Raw genomic sequence first — 20,512 nt, forward strand, 5'->3', positions numbered from 1 at the left:
AGGCTCAATTAGTATATTTCTTCCAAGATGAAGTCTGCGCAGACTTCAGATAAGTCTACCTTATTACTGCAAAGGACACATAAACTTATTCCACAAAACTAATTAAGGATTATTTCAAGGGTGGAAAAAAATCTGTACAGTTTTTTAAAAATGGAAAAGTTCTGAATGGGTTTATCTCAGCTATTCAGATATGGACAGCTTTTTTTATGTGCAAGATGAATTATCCCCAATGTGTAATACCAAGGTTTACTGCACTTAAAATGCACGAATAAAACTACTACTTTAAGAATAAGCATTTGACTGATTTTTGAAAGCCAATGTTTTGGACATTTCTGTTAGCATAATAGTTACCGTATAATGCCTGAGAGCAGAGGCCTAACATACAGAGGACAATTACCCCAAAACTCAGCACTGAACTTTAGATTCAAGTGAATTGCATTAAAACCATTAAGAGAGTCCAACCATTAGATGCACATTTAGCTGTGATAGTTCACTGCTTATCTATTTATATGATCCATATAAGTATGAATTTTCTCTTCTTCAGGAGTTCAGGATGTCTTACATGGAGTTCTTCCTTCATTTTATCCTCACAACAATCAGTTTGTGACATGGACGAAGTTAAGAATGATTAGCATCCACCACGGAAGTTTTGAGGGATGAAGGTAAATCTGAACTCTCCAGCCTAGTCCAATTCCTTAACCACCACATTGCACTACACCAGGGGTCTTCAAACTTGGCCCTTTTATGACGTGTGGACTTCAACTCCCAGAATTCCCCAGCCAGTGTGCCTGGCTGAGGAATTCTGGGAGTTGAAGTCCACACGTCATAAAAGGGCCAAGTTTGAAGACCCCTACATTACACCATACAAATGTAATGTCCTAAACAAGGTATAGTAGACATTATGCTGAATTGTGGAAGGCTTTATGTAAGATATTCCAGAACTGATTGGCTCTACCTTCCTTTCCAAAGTCAACTGGCAATACCAGTAAAAACTGAAACAGATTGTGCCAGGTGCAGCACTCATATCCATAACCCTAAACTTCTAAAAATAGGCTCACCTAATTTCCTGGCACAATGCTGAGGGAAATCCCTATTTTGGATGCCTTACAAATGCCAGGTAAAGCCCGTTTGATGTAGTGGTTATGGTACCAGACTAGAAACTGAGAGGTCATGAGTTCTCACCCTGACTTAGGCAAAACATAGCTAGGTGACCTTGGGCCAGTCACTGTCTCAGCCCTAGGCAGAAAGCAACAGCACACCACTTCCAAAACTTTGCCAAGAAAACTGCAGGGACTTTTCTAGGCAGATTGACTTAAAGGCACATACCAAAAAAAATGCCATCAGGGTGGAAACTATCTGAATCTCAGGAGATACGCTGCTCTGCGAAGCATCAAAGAAGGCAGAGAAGATAATAGAGATCCAATAGGCAAGAAGGTCATACCTGCATCCCTAATATATTCAAAGATTTTGTTGTTGTTCAATGTATCTTAGAGGTCAAGAGATACATTGAACAACAACAAAATCTGACCTTCCAAATAAAGTGGACGGCACAAGTAAATGATTATTTTGTGACTGTGAATATTGTGAATCTTTAATAATTTGTCTTATGAACATTTACAATCCAGTTCCTAGAAGCAATCATTGTTTTCGAGAAAGAGGAGGTAAATTACAAGTAATTGGCTTTAAGATTTATTCTTTTATCTCCAAGAGTTGTTCTTCAGACTCTTGAGGTTCCTTTCTGTCTTCAAAACCTAGAAAAGAACCTCATCTAACTGGAATTATTTGAACAATTGGAATGATTCGTAACTGTTATGCATGTTGTTATACATATGCATGCAATTATAAATTGGGAAAGTTTCATTGTTCTAAAATGGAGTGCTGAGAAACAAGACCTCGTTTCATTACGAGATGGGCAACAAATAAATTCAATACATAAATCTTCATCTTTTCCCTGTGTTCCACATTTCAACTTGGGGTGATGCTACTGTAGGGTTCTTAGCCTAAACAAGTAGATATAGTTGGTAGTTTTTTCTCTCTCTCTTTCTTTCTTTTTTTCTTTCTTTCTTTCTTTCTTTCTTTCTTTCTTTCTTTCTTCCTTTCTTCCTTCCTTCCTTTTTCTTTGAGACCCTCAGCCCTCCATCATCTGCCATCTGCTGCTGCCTGGGTCAAATGGCAGCCCATTGGCTTTAATATGAAAAGTGAAAACAACTGTACCTATAGGAATGAATATGAGGAACATTAAGTGTTATCAAAGAGGCATAATAAAAATGTAAGGAAGTAAGTAAATAGTTTAGTCCGGTCCATTTCAAGTCATGATTAAAATTAATAGAAATAGTTTCTTGAGCATTAGTTATTATTTGTTTATATAGTTCAAAAATGGGAAAGATTCTTTCAAGCAACAGGCTGCAAAACACAGACAAATATGTCTTATTGGATTTCTGAATTAGCCTCTTTTAGAAGATTTTTGTAACTAGGCTGATGGCTTCCTGAAATTAAACCAAGAGTTACATATATTGGCTAGATTTCTTCTAAGTAGTAATAATTCTATGTGATAATAATAACCATTTAATCCTGAGCAGTGGCTTGCCTTCAGAAGTTGTGGATGCTCCATCACTGGAGGTTTATAAGAGATTGGACAGTCATTTATCTGAAATTGTATAGGATTTGCTGCTTGAGCAGGGGGTTGGACTAGAAGACCTCCAAGATCCATTCAAACTCTGTTATTCTGTTATGATTTACAGCTAGGAGTCTGTGCATGTACCATCTGCTAGAAATATCTTAAAGAAATTGAATATTTTCTTCAGCTGTCATCATGCCCTCCATTGCTGCTGCATAACCTTAACAAAAATATATTAATTTTTGGTGTTTCAGGCAGATACTATATACATAACTCCAAATCACATTTCTTCCTTTGAATTTCAACCACTGTGCAACCCTAAGAATAACTACAATAATTCAGTTATATTGCTGCCAACATTATTCTATCTCATGGCATTTACAAATAATGAAATACAAAAACTCTCTAAAGTACAATTAAACCTTAGTTAAAGCTACATAAAACAATAATAACATCCATAATTAGGGCCATGAAAAATCTGAATTAAAAATTACATTTGATAACTTTGTAAGAGTGACAGAATAGACATTGGGTATATAAACAAATGCCATAATGACTATCTCAAAGACTACTCGGAGAAGTATCTCTGGCAGAAGGAATGCTAACTGGAAACAAATTTAGCTAGCATCCTCTTATGTGTTGGAGCTACAGGAACAGGTTCTTGAGACATGCTGTTTATCTATTTTTCCAGTGCTTTCTGGTCTGCATGTGTGATGCAGCAATATTATATGGAAATGTTTCTCTGGGAAATGCTGGAGAAGGTGAAGTCATCTCTGCCAAGAACCCAACTGCTTTAAGTGTGCCTGTTTTTACAGGTTAGTGCAGGGGTCTTCAAACTTGGCCCTTTTATTACTTGTGGACTTCAACTCCCAGAATTCCTCAGCCAGACATGTATGTTTGAAGAAACCCCCAACCACTATAGATATATAAATACACGACACATTTAATTTTAATGCATCATTTTTAACAATTCATAGAAATGAGAAAGCAAAAACAGATTAATAAAATTAACGGAATTTATAAGAATGAGCTCAGTCATCATTTCAGGAATAATGAATTCCACAAGTTGAGACAGGCAAAGTTGCTTTCCATGTATGTTTGTATGTATGTACTTATGTATGTATAAAACCTTTACCCCACCACAATCATATAATATGTAGAATATAAGACCAGTTAATATATCCACAGTGTGATTTAAATCAGCTGTAATCAGCATAGGACCTAAGCAATGACTGTCAAAAACAACATAGAGATAAATTAAAATAAAAAAATAGAAAGTAAGGAAATAAAAAATAATAAAAGATGGTGACATAATGAACTGAAGATTCCCTCAAAAATAGTCCACACTTTGACATTTTCCAAATGTACAATGCATATGAATTATTAGATCTGATATTCATTCCAGCCCTTTGACCAACCATTCTTGAAGTGAATCATTCAGTTACATCTTGAGATTTAAGCGATAGTTTTTTAATTGTAATGAAATAGGAGGACCTACTTTAAATTTAATATATACTGTAATATAAATCTTCAAAGGCTTCAGTTCAGCTGCCTTATTAATTTTGCTAGTCCCTGCAATTTCTGCATAACAAAACAATTAAGATATCTGATTATGACAATATAATGATGCTTGATCCTAATCAGTTCCTTCATGTCTAACCTAGGTTTTTTTTCCCCCCTTAAGGTCAAATTCCACTGAATAATATTAATTATTCGCACTACACACTAACATTAAGTGTAATTTTACGGATTGCTTCTTATGTGCAAATAAAATCATTTTTCCTACATATTTAGACTGATTATTTCCAGTTGACCTTGTAGCCAGATAATTTTGCATGAACTGAATCTGCTGATAAAAAAAGGTGAACTTGGAAATCTCAAAAGCATCTATTGTAGAAAAACTCATTTTGTCTCTGCCTAACAGGTAGTCTTCCTTCTGTGCAAAATACCTTTAGGAGACATCAGTTTGCAATGGAAAAAAGATGAGAATGAAATAAATGTTTAACTCTTTCCTATCTTAACTAAGATGATGCTACCTTGTGAATGATTTTCTTTTATACTGTTGCATTTTCGGATTGTTTGTTTCTGACTCATGGTTGGGGGAGGTAGACATTTTTTTTTAATCCTGCCTTTATTATTTTATATAAATAACCCAAGGTGGAAAACATATCAAATACTACATCCTCCTCCTATTTTCCCCAGTATAGTAACTTTCTGAGGTGGGTTGGGCTGGGAATAAGAAACTGGCTTAAAGTCACACAACTGCCTTTCATGCCTATAACAGGACTAGAATTCACGGTCTCCTGGATTGTACACCAGCACCTTAACCCCCACACCACACTACACCAGAATGTACCATGGATATTTGATCTTTTATTTATTTATTTATTTATTTATTTATTTATTTATTTATTGATGGGATTTATATCCCGCCCTATCTCCCGAAGGACTCAGGGCGGCTAACAACAAAACATATAATAAGTACAGAAATCAAGATAAGAATAAAATTAAAAACATCTGTGCAATAAATTAAAATTAAAGACTAAAAAATAAATTAAAAATTCTAAATATAATTAATTAAAATGCCTGTCAGTCCAGGCATTTTACCATGGATGCTTTTGTATACCGCCCAGAGTCTTACAATTACAGCAGGATAAATATTTAGTAAAGAAAAACAATTAAAGCCTATGAATGTTATTTAATCCCTAAAAGTGTATAACACTAAATAATGATGGAATGTGATGGAATACAGTGAATAGGAGATTCCTGGCAAGGAGGGGCTGCATTCCAGAGTTGTAAGAGACAATTCAGTCCAGATATTATGTTTGAGAGAAAGAGGGTGAAGACAGCCCCTCCCTAATAGTTCACAAGTATATTATAGACGCAGATAGCAGAGTGCTCAGTCTGGCAAGATTTTATCCATAGATGTGAACAATAAAGTATTCAGCTTGGAAGAATCATCATGTGTCTGTCTTGGTTTTGGGCCTGCAACCACTGAGCTGCTGATTTTCAACAGCAGAGAATAAAAATCACAGCAGTGCTTTCAGCCAATATTAACACACCTATGCAACATTTATTTTAATGTGCTTTGGTCACCCCAATCATTTCCAAATACCAGGGGCACTGTAATACATTTTATGTTATTACTTTTTAAGGAATGTTAACCCCACACTCACATATCAGGTGGACAAATATCTTCATCAAGTGTAATAAAGTTTTAATTATATATATATCATTTTATTGCCCTATGATTTTTGTCCCCTTTCCTTATTATGTTGAACTATTGCTCTTTTTTACTGTAAAAGGCTAGTCCAAGACTGTAATAAAGATATTTGATTTGAATTGAATTATTTTTAAAAGGAAAATTGAATGAAAGTTCCATGCCTTCCGACAGTGTCATAAAAGTTAACAATTCACACACTAAGGAAGGAAGGAGCACAATTATAAGGCTGTCTGTCTGGTGAAGTTGTATCTAAATTATACCCTTTTCCAGAGTGAAAAAGAGCCCATCACACAGAAACTGAGTTAATTGGCCAGATTGCTGTTCTTGATATCCTGCTTAGTAAGAGAGAATCTTTATCAGCTCAATGCTAGAACTGGAATTGGGCATGAATGTTAAGAGGAGTCAGTATGAGAATAATACAGTTTAAGTGAATTAGTTGAGAATGATTGAAGGGTCTAAGGAGCTGATTCTAGAAAAAGCATCATGCAGCATGATTTAAAAATAAATAAATAATCAAGTCTTTTTTAAAAGTATATGTTATTGGAGGAAACAACACAGTGAACAGTGGCTGGCACCATAGCCCAAAGCTGGCAGTTATGTAGCACTATAGATTGGGTCTCAGATCATCCTTTCAAACAACCAACTTTCAGACAGAAGCAAATATAGACTATTCTTGCTGTTTCTATTTCACATGGAACCATTAACCATGTTAAAAAAAACCTGGGGGTTGTGATGTAGTGTTGTAGTGTTTTACTGCCTCCTTCCCAAGTTCTCTTAACCAAGTTTCAGCCTTGACGAAGCTTCGTATTTTGCCAAATTATATGTCCCACAGCTGGCCACTCCTAAAAGGAATGAGAAGCAGCTGCACTGCTTCACTTTCTGAAGAAATGAGACAAAATACTTCAGGGAAGCAAAGTAAGTTGCCTTTATGTTTCAATAAGTGGATCGCAATGCCTCCATGGCATATCATAACTCATCTGGGCAGCATGCAGCTGCTTTATGTATCTCAAGCAATTAGGCTTCTAATAAACCACTGCCGGTTTTCAAGTCTTGTTTCAGCTCAGACAAGAAAATACTTACCCTAACTCTGCTTACTTCCTGATTAGAAATGAGGAAGACGGGACGTGAAGTCTAGGTTCAGAGTTGGAATACATCCCACGGAGATAAATACGTCTGAAGCTAACTTATGTTTAACTTGGTGTTTAACCTCTGTTTCATTAATGTTGGTTATTCTGTGTATTACATCCATATTAAATTTCTATAAGGATCAGCTAGAGTCTGGAGCTTGCAGTGGAATAATAGCTATTGCATTTTTTATGAGTCTATGACCCTACAGAGTAAATTGCTGCAGAATAGAAAACAGAATACATACATGGTATTTCCTATGGGAAGTGTAAAGAAGGCCATCTTACTGCAATCTAGAATGCTTATACTATAGAATTATTTATACTATAGAATTAGTTGATATGTAAAATGCAGGTGGCAGGAATCTTCTATGGAAACGCAAAGGATGACTGGACAACTTAACTATGCTAAGACCCAATTATCCTTGCAATCTAATTGTTGCCCTTGCCTCTCTGAGTCATAAATTAATTCCCCATAGCACCTTTGTGAAACCCTTAAGGTCTTCTATTTACTATCTAATAATTATTTCTTTTAATATACAGGATTCCTGCATTTTTTGGGGGGGGCTTTCTAGGGCTACCATAGCTGGGCTGAAAAAAACTGGAAAGCCCCTACATAAAGATTTGAAACAAACAAAAGCAAAAACATGCAGGTCCAAGTGAATATCTTTTTGTTACCATTTAGTGCTCACCTGGAAGTTTGGAATCCAGATATGATAGTAATACTCATAATACCCTGGATTCACGTTGGCTTTTGAAGATTGGACATGCGTGTTTTTGCTTTTGTTTGTTTTTTTGTTTCAGGTTCATCCAAATTCCTTGCATAATTCCTGCATATGTAGTGCTTTATTAAGTCTGTTTTTGGGGGTATCTCACATCAGAATCATAGCAGTAAGTCTCGAATTTCTATGTTAGGTCACTCTTCTAACCGAAGAAGTCATTTGTTTGATTCAAACTGTATTAAGGCAAACTTGGTTTCTATTCCTTGCATGTTCACATATTACCTCCAACCACTCAAAAAGAAAATGGACAAGTACATTTCATAGTGTCATATTCAACTCATCCATCTTCACATCCGAAAAACAGAAATACAGTTTTCAAATTATTTCCATATCCTCTGATACATTTCAAAAGAACACCTACATTAATCTTTGCTTGAATATTTATCTCTAATTAACCTGACTGTAATTTAAGGAGTGGAATACTGTCAGGACCCACCCCAAACCACGTCTTAGGAAGACAAAATTCTTGGAGTCAAATCTATTCCAAAAAGAATCTTTACTATGACATGCTTGGTTGTAGGAATACGAGACAGGACTTAATATTATTCCATGAACTAAACCCTTATAAAGAGTTCCCGGTTTAACCCCCCTTAGCCCCATTTGGTCAGTCCCCCATCCTTTATCTCATATCATCCCTCTCGTGGAAAAAAGGAACTTAGGACCTTTCATGTTTATTGCTCTCTTCCGTGACACAAGCCAGATGCTAGCCCCCCCTTTTGTTTCCCCAGTTCAAAAGGCTTTTCCTTTCCTTTGAAATGCCTAATATCGGTTCAATACACATCCATTCTCTTCTCTTCGGGAGATGGCAGGATCCATGGAATAATGTTTGAAACATTCCATTTATGAATATGATATAAATGGATTCTGACAAATACATTATATCAATACTGGCATGGGGTTTTGACTAAGTCATGGTAAATTATGAATATAAGGTAGCAAGGTGGCAATGGTATATTATCAACCTTCCCAAGTAGACCAGACAAGAAACATAACCAGATGAACTAATTCTGTTGTATTGTAAAGCTATATTATTAGAATCTTGCAAGTCTGACTCTATAAATCTCCTGCCGTCTCCTTTACAGCCTGAGAAGCTAAGGAGGGTCCCTTCTGAGCCTCTTTCTTTGCCCATTATGCAGCTGTGGGCTACGTCCTCATCTTATCTGACTGTGCCCTAAGAGCATTTCTTGACTCTTATCTCTCTCAAGATCATGTTCACATACCATAACAAATATTGATTGCTACAAGAAACACTGGAACCAGGTTCACAAAGAAATGCCACTACTCTCTCTTTTAAAGTTATTTTACCTTCTGGAAATTTGCTTCCCATGTAAATGCTGGAAATGAACAGAAGCTGATTATTATTTTATCTTACTAATATTCACGATGTTGTGTAGTGGGTTCTGGAGAGCAGGAAGGACGCCGAGACAATGAGTACAACATAACAGCTCTTTATTTGGTGGAAGTGACTGCACTGGGGAATAGGGGCTACCTGCACTCTTTATATACCTGGCCAGTACCTGGCCAGGTACTCAACCAACCAATCGGATTGAACCTCTGTTTCCTGCCGAAAATGCTTCCTGCCAAAACAGTTACAGTTCAACGCCTCCTGGTGGTGACTCTTATACAAAGCTTTAGGTGTTCCATTAAAGCCTAATATATAACACATGAAATCACCTGGACTTCATGTTATTATTATTATTATTATTATTTGGAATGTGACCCTCTAGACCAAAAACCATTGATCTCACAGCAAGAAAGCTAAGTGAGATTGGAGGAGATAGGGTAAGATTGTTTAAATAATAGGGCAGTTGCAATTCCCTAAGGGTTTATTACTGAAAGCTTAATTTAATAGGTATGCAGTTATAGGATTACAGTTTAAATGCTGATGTATTTAAAAGTTTGATGTACTAAAAAAAAATACAGCCTGGACTAATCTTTATTCCAAGTCCTCAGTACGTGTTTGACCCCCACTCAATTGAAGAACTGTAGAGTCTAGTGCAGGGGTAGGCAACCTCGGCTCTTTTATGACTCATGGACTTCAACTCCCAGAAGGAATTGTGGGAGTTGAAGTTCATGAGTCATAAAAGAGCCGAGGTTGCCTACCCCCGGTCTAATGGTTAAGGCAACCAGGAATTCTAATCCCGCCTTAAGCCTGAAAGTTGGCTGGGTGACTGTGGGCCGTTCTCTATCAGCCCAACCCACCTCAGAGAGTTATTCATGTAGGGAAGATATGAGGAGGAAGGAACATTATGTACCTTGAATTATTTGTAAAAATAACAAAGGCAGGATAAAAATAAATGAAACTATATAAAGCTATAGTCAGATCCTGACTACAAACTATAAACTCCCCACTGCACTGGGTGGGGAGTAGGCAGAAAAAGATTAGGCTAAGAAAGACTTATTTTAAAAAAAAACTTAAGTTTTCTACATTTAATTAGACCTATTTTTCTGGCTCAGGAATTCTGGGAGTTGAAGTCCACGAGTCATAAAAGAGCCAAGGTGGCCTACCCCTGCAATAGGTGAATGTAGCATTTAGCCTCCCTACTGACAAATATAAACAGAAATCAGAAGGATAAATTATTGTGCTTCTATCAATCAGTCAGCTATTTAGCTATTTAAAATACCACAGTTAATGATTAATAATTTGGAGACATTTAAGTCTGATAGCAGTTTTCTTTAAAAAAAACACCAAAAACACTAAAATTTGGAAAAGAATATTTCAAACGTTTGCTTCACTCTAGAGATGATAAGAACAAAAAGCATTCCTTTTCACCATGCAACATGTTTAAATACAAATTATTTTAAAACACAGTTTTAATTATCTACCTAATGAATTAAGTTATCAATTAATGCTTCATCTCAAGAAATATAATTTAATTTAAATGTAATAAAAATGGAAATGGAAAACCAGCAATATTTGTTAAGTGGGAATTTCTGGAGTGATTAAATAACATAAAATAACAACAGCAGAAGCAAGGCAATTTAGCAGTATTATTATATCCCTGAGACTATAATAAACCATAATAAAGAAAACTGAGGATTTTTAATTGCACAGTACCAGTTTTCTCCACAGCAGGTTTCCAAATTGGCAAGATAGCAGATGGATAGTAGACGTTGTGTTGCAAATCCCACATCTTTGGGGCAATGATGTTCAAAACAGTTGGCACCATCACAATGCTTCAGCCAATATTTTGCCTAATTTGAACCCACTCCCCAGATGCCATTGATCCAGATGGTTGGAGGAGAACCATAAATGATATTATTACACTTTTTAAAATCTCTTTGCTATTCCACAATATTTCTGGGTAAACATATAAAGTGGTCAGAGTTCATATATTTATGAGGAGCCACATTTAAAACATCTGGACAATTCTCTCTGTCCATTGACAAGAAGCTATTTTCTGTAGTAGAGAATTACTCATAGAAAGTTATGAAGGATGCCAGTAAAAAGAATATTCTTCTGTTAATGACTGGAAAAGGTTTATCTTGGGACTAATTTACCAAGGTAATTTTCAGTTCTATAAAACATGAATTTAGTTAAAACAGGTTTCAATTATTAAAATACTCATATTTCTAGCAATTCAGTGATACTCAGTTTTTGTTTTTCAGTCTTAAGGTCATTTTGTCCTCTTTCTCCATTAATTTGCCTTATTTTGTTTTAAAAAAAACCCAAATATATTCATTTTGTTGACATTTCTAATAAATTTTCCATTATCATGTCTTGATAAAGAGATTTGTGGGGAACTATACTGTTAAAGCTGTTTAAAAATACTTTTTAATCTGGTTTAATCTGGTCCTGGTAGCCTTTTAGGACTCTTCATTTGACTCAAATGGATGCACACCAAGATATTCCTTCAAGTTTGGAAAAGAGGGAAGTTTCACAGTACCAAGTCTGGGCTAAACGGAGGATGGAATGAGACCGAGTGATCCAACTTCTTAACTGCTTCTTGGGCAGCTCCTGAGATATGAGGCCTAATGTTGTCATGATGCAATAAAAATGCGTTCTTGTACTTACTCTCTGTTTAATCATTGTTTTAAGCTGTTGAGTGTTCTAAAGCAGGGCTTTCCAAATTTGGCAACTTTAAGACTTGTGGTCTTCAACTCCCAGAACTCCTCAGCCAGCCATGCTGACTGGGGAATTCTAGGAGATGAAGTCCACAAGTCTTAAAGTTGCCAAGGACATCTTAAAGTGTACCATAAGGGGACAGAAAACTCTAACCATAACTTTTCCTGTCAAAGCCTGGCTTTAGATTTGCTTTCCTACAGGTGAAGCTTTATGATGATAGTCCATAGACTGATAACAATAGACTGGTTGTGATAACAATGAGCCCTTGTTTCAACAGTTGTCATGATGCTGTGAAGAAATTCCTCGCTTTCATTCCCATAATATGACAACAATTGCTAACAAATCTCATTTCTAGAAGTTTTTATATCTATTATTAGCAAGGAAAGAAGCCACCTCCCAACACTCAAGAACATTAGTAATGTGACCAAAATATTCCTGAAAAATGCCAAACTTGATAGCAATTTCCCTCTGAGCAATTTGTCCTTAATCACAGGTCATCCTCTTCATTCTTGATCATGCAAATCAACTCTTTCCAGTTCACTGTCATTTATTTTATTGTTGTTGTTATTTTTGGCCCTGCAACAAACAGTGTTGATGTCAACACAGAAAACAAACCTGTATTTGGCAGGACTCTTTTGGCAAAAATTCAGTAATGACGTTTTGCTTAAAGTGCACTGACAACTAATCACTGAAGGCTTCCATTTCATGAACAGTAACAACACAACCTTTTCTCATAGCAATTTTCCACCAACTGGAGTGAAAGAGCAGATGCTAAAAGATGTGTCAGAGCTTCAGGCGCATTAGTACTGCCATCTATTGGCAATAATTTAATTTAATTTAATTTAATTATGGGACTTATATGCCACCCTATCTCCCGAAGGACTCAGGGCGGCTAACAACAATAAAAACAATAAAAACAATAAATACAAATATTAAAAAAGATTAAATTTTACAAAGCCCCACTAAAAACCAATAAAAATTAAAACATAATTAAAAACCCCGTCATCAGTCCAGGTCGGCCAGTTGGAAAAGGTATGTCTTTAGGTTGCGACAAAAGGACCAGAGATCTGGGGCCATCCGAAGTTCTCGGGGGAGCTGATTCCAAAGGGCAGGCACCCTGACAGAGAAGGCCCTCCCCCTGGGGGTCACTAGCCGACATTGTCTGGGCGACGGCACCCTGAGGAGGCCCTCTCTGTGTGAGCGCACAGGGCGAGGGGAAGTCGTTCCTGGCAGCAGACGGTCCTGCAAATATCCCGGGCCTAAGCCATGTAGGGCTTTATAGGTAAGAACCAGCACCTTGAACCTCACCCAGAGGGCAACCGGTAACCAATGCAGCTCATGCAGGAGGGGTGTAATATGGGAGTATCGGGATGCTCCCATCACAACCCGCGCGGCCACATTCTGCACCAGCTGAAGCCTCCGGGTGGTCTTCAAGGGCAGCCCCATGTAGAGAGCGTTGCAGTAATCTACGTGGGAGGTAACGAGTGCATGAGTGACCGTATGTAAGGCATCTCGGTCCAGATAGGGGTGCAAATGGCGCACCAGGCGAACCTGGGCAATAATATTGGAAGCAATGTTTTTCATTCATTCACTCAATGTGTTTGGGTGTCTGTGTGTGTGTCTCTCTCTCTGTGTCTATACCTACATCTATAAATGTATACAGCGGTTCATCTCAGGATTGTGACTCTGGGCAATGAATATAAAATTATGATTTGTGTCATTTTAACACAAACCATGAATCCAGTGGATGCTCCAGTATTGTATTAATATGCATATCCCTACCTCTTGTGTTGAATTGTTTGAGATAACAATGCAGGTGAGGCATCTCACTTCCTTTGCTTCCTCTTACAATATAACCACCTTGCCTTGAAATACAGAGGCTGATAAACCTCTCCATTGACTTGCAAATATGGATACTTGAATTGTTATTTCCAGATTTGCACAAGATTATCTACATAAAATGTACACATGGACTAAACTTTTAATATTGAGAAAGGGGGTCCTTTTTAAGCGGCATACCTGGCTATAGTTGAACTTGGTGCCCTAATTTCGGATTAAGCAAATCTGACTCAAACTCTGCCCCTTTTGATCATGGATGGCATCAATAAGATGGACAGTGGGAAGGGTAGCATCTAAATTTAATAAATAAATAAGAGGCCCTTCAAAAGGGGTGGAGCTTCCAAGGCTGCTTTTATCATTTTGACCATTCTCTGCAGATTCTGAACAGGTTCTGTCCCTTAAAAAGTCTTCTTCTCTGACAAAAGCACTTTTCTATCCTCTATCATTCCAGAACTTTCCTGGGATCTTCCACTTCCTGTTCTGATGAAGCCCCGTGACATTTAAGGTTTATAAGTCCAAAATGCAAATGTCTACAGTGACTGCAAATGTTCTACTTGCAAACTTGGGAATCGTTTTAGCTATCTTGCACTGCACTCTATTGCACTTTAGTAGCACTGCAGGCTGTTTGTCATATGAGATCTGAGACGGTTTTCTTATCTATAGCTGTAATTTAAGTACAAGTTGAAAGTGGATGCTGGTGACATTCAGAAACCAACACACACACACCCAAATAATTTGCAACACTGAATACAGCTGATCACTGGCACTTTACAAATACACTTGATGCAGCATGAGATAGCAAACACACCTCCTTTGTATAGATAAACTTTTGTTCAAAGGGACAATTTTATTTAAGATCTCTAGAGAAAGAAATTGGGCATCTGTAATTAATTGGATGAGATGCTTCTTTTGCTATCTGAACATCCATCTCAAAAGGAGTTTGAAGTAGTCACGGCAAGCCTTCAAGTGATGGTGGCTGCTTCAAAACTCAAGTAACAAATCAAAAGATGTGCTTCGCTTGCAAGAGATTCACTCTAATTGAAGTACATTGATAAGGAATTATCTACTTATCCAAGGCTCAAACAATCAGTGATTTAATTGTTAACCCAAAGGATTAGTTTTACATTTTCTACAATCATTCATCTTTATATATAGCTGTCACTTCCATTTTAAAAACTACAATTTACATTTGTGATATAGTGGTGCTGGTTTCATTCTGGTCTAGATTTAATTTTCCAGTGTTTGCTACTTTTAAGTCATTATTTTTAAAGTCATTGATGAATCCATAGGATGGTTTTTTTTAAAAAAATGTGTTATATAAATATGTTTTTCATGAAGGCAACTAGGTTAATGTATTTATTAAGAAGGATTGCATTATTTTACTTATTTCACTGGTTAAAACCAAAGATTTGCAAATATCCTGGTACTGTGTAAGCACAAGTATGGGAAGTAGCCATATCTATTGCTTTGCTTCATTTCCAATCTTGGTATGAAAACAAGAGGTATATAAAACAAATAAACTTAGGTAATTTCATTTGGGCCCAGTTCATATATAAGAACCCAAGCAAACAGATGCAATAAATAAACATAATAATCAGCAATAAATCATATTAGCTTATTTCAAAAAAACCCCAATATTTATCATTCTGCTGATGACTGTCTGATGAACCAATATGCACTGAAAGAAAACTTGGCAACTGTCAAAGTAATTTTATCATATTAATGAGACAACTAAGCAATGTAACATCTACCAGACAGACCATGATATTCAGATAGAGAAAGGGGACAAAAATAGAGGTAGAGGTAGAATTAGAGGTAAAGAGACAGGCAAACAGACAGACAGACAAGACAGGCATGCACACACATACACAAACACACACAAACACACACACACACTAAACCAATATTTTTCAAACTTGACAAGTTTAAGATATGTGAACTTTTACTCCAGAATTTCCCAGCTAGCAAATGTGAAGTAAACTATCTGTTTATCTGAACTATCTATTTATCCCGAACAAAATCCTAGTTACAACAGATTATAATAGTACAATTGCCATTTCTACCCCTGAGCAATTAGACATAGCACCTCTAAATATGATTTTATATGTATGAGTCTGTGTACACACACACACACACACACACACACACACATATATATATATATATAGCAATTGTTAGCAATCCAAAAATTTACACAAATATGAGCTGTCACTGGTGAGAAAGAACCTGTGGCCTAGAGGTTAAAAAACAACTGCCTAATGTGCAATCAGCCCAGGTTTGAATCTCAGAAGGGTATGGCTGACTGATGAGAACAAATGAGTTTGAAATGCATATCAGTCTCCCTTTAATTCTTTGTTAGCAATCAAAAAAATGTACACAAATATGAGCTGTCACTACTGTGACCACTGCCTGTGGATGGCCTTGGGTTAGGCTGAAACAGGAAATAAGATTTGTCCCATGTTTGGGGCCTAGCAAGGTAATCTAAATAGTTAACAAACATTTAACACATATCTCCCTTGCTTCTCAGCTAACAAAGTGAGATAGAGCTTGTGGCCTAGAGGTAAAAACAACTGCCTAATGTGCAATCAGCCCAGGTTCGAATCTTAGAAGGGTATGGCTGACTGATGAAAACAAATAAGTTTGAAATGCATATCAGTCTCCCTTTAATTCTTTCTGAGCAATCTAAAAAAAAATTTACACAAATATGAGCTGTCACTGTTGTGACTACTGCCTGTTGATGGCCTACGGTTAGGCTGAAACAGGAAATAAAGATTTGTCCCATGTTTGGGGCCTAGCAAGGTAATCTAAATAGTTAACAAGCATTTAACATATATATATATATATATATATATATATATATATATATATATATATATATATATATATATATATATATATATATATATATATATATATATATATATATATATATATATATATATATATATATATATATATATATATATATATATATATATATATATATATATATATATATATATATACATATATATATATACACATACATACATACATACATACAGTGCTTTTTTTCTAAAAAAAAAAGGTGCCAGAACTCTCATCCTGGTGGGCGCAGGAGGTGGGGGTGGGTGGGGTGGGGCGGCGCTGCTGCAGTCACGGGTGCAAGGTGTGTTGGCGGCAGGCTCCCCCCCGGGGCTGGCGCCGGAACTGGCACAGCTGGTGCTGTGGGAGCAGCAGGGCCTGCTCTATATGGCGGGGCTGTGCAGGGCGGGCGGCGGAGGCCAGGCAATGCAGGGCGGCCACTTAGGTATGCAGGGCAAGGCAACAGTGGCACAGGTCCAGCACCAGGTAGGCCACCAGCCTGGCTGACATGGGTGAGCACAAGGAAGGAGTGCACATGGACTCCACAGAACCCACCTCCCACTCCTTGTCCTCTCTTACTTACCTAGTTGAGATGGTGTAGTTGGGCAGCAGGGAGGGATGCAAAGTCCCTGCCTACTCACTTTCGCTGCAGACAAATAGCCGGTGCAACATTTGCCATTCAGGTCTTTTGGCACGCTCAGCAGCAATTCGTATTGGCTTTTGAAAGCCAATAGGCTTTTGAAAGCCAATAGAGGGAGTGGCATAGCTTGTGCAAAAGCTTTTTTTGTGTGTGCAAAAAAAGGTGCCAGAACACCATTCTGAGCGTTCTATGAGAAAAAAAAGCCCTGCTTTTATGTTTTAATCTTATGATTTTAAAAATATATTTTTTCCTATTGTAAATTGCCCCAAACCTCACCATGTGGATTGCATACAAATATTATATAATTGGTAAATAAAGGTAGAACATATGTTAAATATACATCAAATGATAATATGCTTCTCTACAAAGTCAGTTCTTGCTCAATGACAGACCAAGGAGTTAACTCGGAAAGGCAAGAGGAAAATTTAGAAGAGATCTGTGCAACTTGTAGAAGGGAAAGGCCCACACTGATAAATTAAAAATCTTTGTGGTCTGCAAAGGAATGCTGGTGGGCTAATCAATGATCAATCAACTAGAGGAGCATCTACAGTGTTGGAGCTTGTGGTCATGGTAAGCCATGGAGGCACTAGGCAACATGACTTTCAGGGCAGTGGTGATGATTTTATTACTTTTTTTAAAAAAAAAAGTCTGTGCTCTGTCCAAGGGTGCTTGGTAGGCTGCATGTACAGGCCTGGTCTAGAATTTATTTTGGAGCATTCAACTATCTAGAGCAGGCATGTCAAACTCATTTTGTTTGAGGCAACTTCTTATAAAAGAATTGCCATTAATTTGTTTTAATAAAATAATTTAAATCAATTTTTCACTTGATTTCAAATTAAATGAATTATATTGGTTGACAATGATTCTTTTTAGTACAATTGCCAAATGCAATAAACTGGTTTTAGGTATATGTTACTGGAAGGAAAAAGCAATCCCTGCTGTGTTACTGATCCCAGAGAAGCATTTGCATGTATGCAGGTATCCTTAGGGTGCCATAGTTATGGATGAGAAATATTGGTTGCAAAGTTGGCATTTCTGGATGTAATACAGATATTTTGGACTTATTTTTGTTTCTTTGCATGTTTGATATTTTTAGAAAGGCATATGCTACTGACTACACTTATGCACATACAGTATGTAACATCTTTTGCTAGCATACATGATCACTGCTTGTCCAAAATTTTAATATACAGATAATACCACCAGAAATTATTTTAGTCTTTTTAATAAATGTTGTTATTGATGTTAAGCTCACCAGGGAAAACATCATATATTGTTATGTATAAAGGTAAAGGTAAAGGTTCCCCCGCACATGCGTGCTAGTCGTTTCCGACTCTAGGGGCCGGTGCTCATCTCCGTTTCAAAGCCGAAGAGCCAGCGCTTGTCCGAGGACGTCTCCGTGGTCATGTGGCCGGCATGACTGGACGCCAAAGGCGCACGGAACGCTGTTACCTTCCCACCGTAGTGGTCCCTATTTTTCTACTTGTATTTTTACGTGCTTTCGAACTGCTAGGTTGGCAGAAGCTGGGACGAGTAGCAGGCGCTCACTCTGCTACGCGGCACTCGGGATTCGACCCGCCAAACTGCCGACCTTCTGATCGATAAGCTCAGCATCTTAACCCACTGAGCCACCGCGTCCCTTATTGTTATGTATATACTAGGTTAATTATTTAAAGACTGAAGTGCAACATAACTAGATTCTAAATAATCTATTTTTCAAAACACACAACAGTCCAAACAGTAAAAGTAAAGTCCAAATTAAGAATATTTCATTCTTAAGAATTGTTTAGATTCAAAATAGTTTTCAAGAGTGTACAAAAGATACTATTTTTTTCTAGAATCAGCTAAATTAGACATATTACATTGAGAAAAATGTTTCTCATTTCTTTCCTGTTACTTTTGATTTCATTGCATAAGAAATAGATTATTTTGTTATCTAATTTTACCTTCCAAAAGACAGAAGCAGATGAAAAATGTGAGGTTCTTTCCTGTTGGCTTTTTTGAATTAGTGTTTTAGATTCTGAAAGGTTAGTTCCTAAAGAAGTAATCCTGTAAATAATTTTAATGTCCTCCTCTAATGCAGGCTCTTTTATGACTCAAGGACTTCAACTCCCAGAATTCCTGAGCCAGCATGGCTCAGCTTGGAAACCTCTCCCTTTCCCCTCATCATGGCTGGCTCAGGATTTCTGGGAGTTGAAGTCCACGAGTCATAAAAAAGGGCCAAGATTGCTAGCCCTGCAATAGGCTTAGGAAAGCCAATAAGGGAGCTGGTGTTTTGTTTGTTTTTTTGCAAAAAAAATTCTTCTTTATTGCTGAGCTTTCGTCAACAACCTGTTGACATCATCAGAGCAAGGGCTGAATGATAAGGGAGTCAGTATATACACTTATATGGCAGTTATAATGGTCAAATTGTGGAATGTGGGTGTGGCCTATTTGTGACAAGCTCGCTCGTGTATAATCACAGTGGTTCTGGCTTTGTTGGAAAAGGCCGCTCTCTGGTTGATTTTTAAAAGTTGCACCTAGTAGCTGCTTGGTGCATATCAGCTGTTAGGCACGTAAGTCTCATCACGCCACGTGCAGTCATGCGCTGGCTGACAGGCTCTTCGTTCTAAGTTCTTTGTTAAAAAGGACAGCCCTTTTTTTCAGAAAGCTGTCCTTTAGATTTAACAATTAAAATGATTTAGTGTAATCAACCAACCATTTTCAAATTTGCCCTTTTCAGATTTGTCCTTTATTTTTTCCAAGAAAATACCGTCACTATTATCTAAGCAGATGTCATCAGATTTCACCTCTACAAGAATTCTGATTTTGAGTCTCAGCCCCTGGGAAAGAAACATTTTTTATTGATCTTGCTTGCAAATCAGTTCTTCTTTCCAGCTTTCAGACTGAAAAAAAATATCTTTTTGTTGAATATTTTTTGTTTACTTTTGTTAGGCTATATTTTGCTGCTCTTTATGTGTATGATCTCAGTAATGTATTTATGAACTTTATTTTATCAGCACTGTACATGCTTCACTGACTAAACCTATATTCTATATTTTTCAATAATTATTACTGAGGAAAGAATATCACATGTTCCCTAGGACGAAAGGAAAGATAATTGTGCTGCAGTGTGATATAACTTTGGGTAGCAGGATGTTAAATAAAGCTGAGTTATGGGATAATCAGTCTTAAACATTTGAGGGATTCAGAAGCAAAGAAAAAAGGAGATATGGGATAGGTCAAGAAAAGTCATTCCACTAGCATACGTGGGGTTGATTATATGAGAGATAGTCTCACATGAACATGTTCGATTTTTAAGTGAACTTAGGAAAAAAAATGACATGCTGGTAATATCCCCACATGTCCTTAGATTTTAATGTTTAATTTTAATTCAT

General features: G+C 37.0%; 1 long non-coding RNA gene across 1 annotated transcript in view; it reads right to left on the reverse strand.

Moving 5' to 3' along the window:
- Window positions 1-1,630: 1,630 nt before the first annotated feature.
- Window positions 1,631-20,512, reverse strand: part of LOC308668375 — a 53,926-nt gene continuing 35,044 nt past the window's right edge. Inside the window, exon 3 of the long non-coding RNA XR_014026504.1 lies at window positions 1,631-2,214. This is a non-coding gene — a long non-coding RNA (uncharacterized lncRNA). The remainder of the gene's footprint in view (window positions 2,215-20,512) is intronic.

This window comes from Vipera berus (assembly GCF_964194415.1).
Source record: "Vipera berus genome assembly, chromosome: 5".
NCBI lineage: Eukaryota > Metazoa > Chordata > Lepidosauria > Squamata > Viperidae > Vipera > Vipera berus.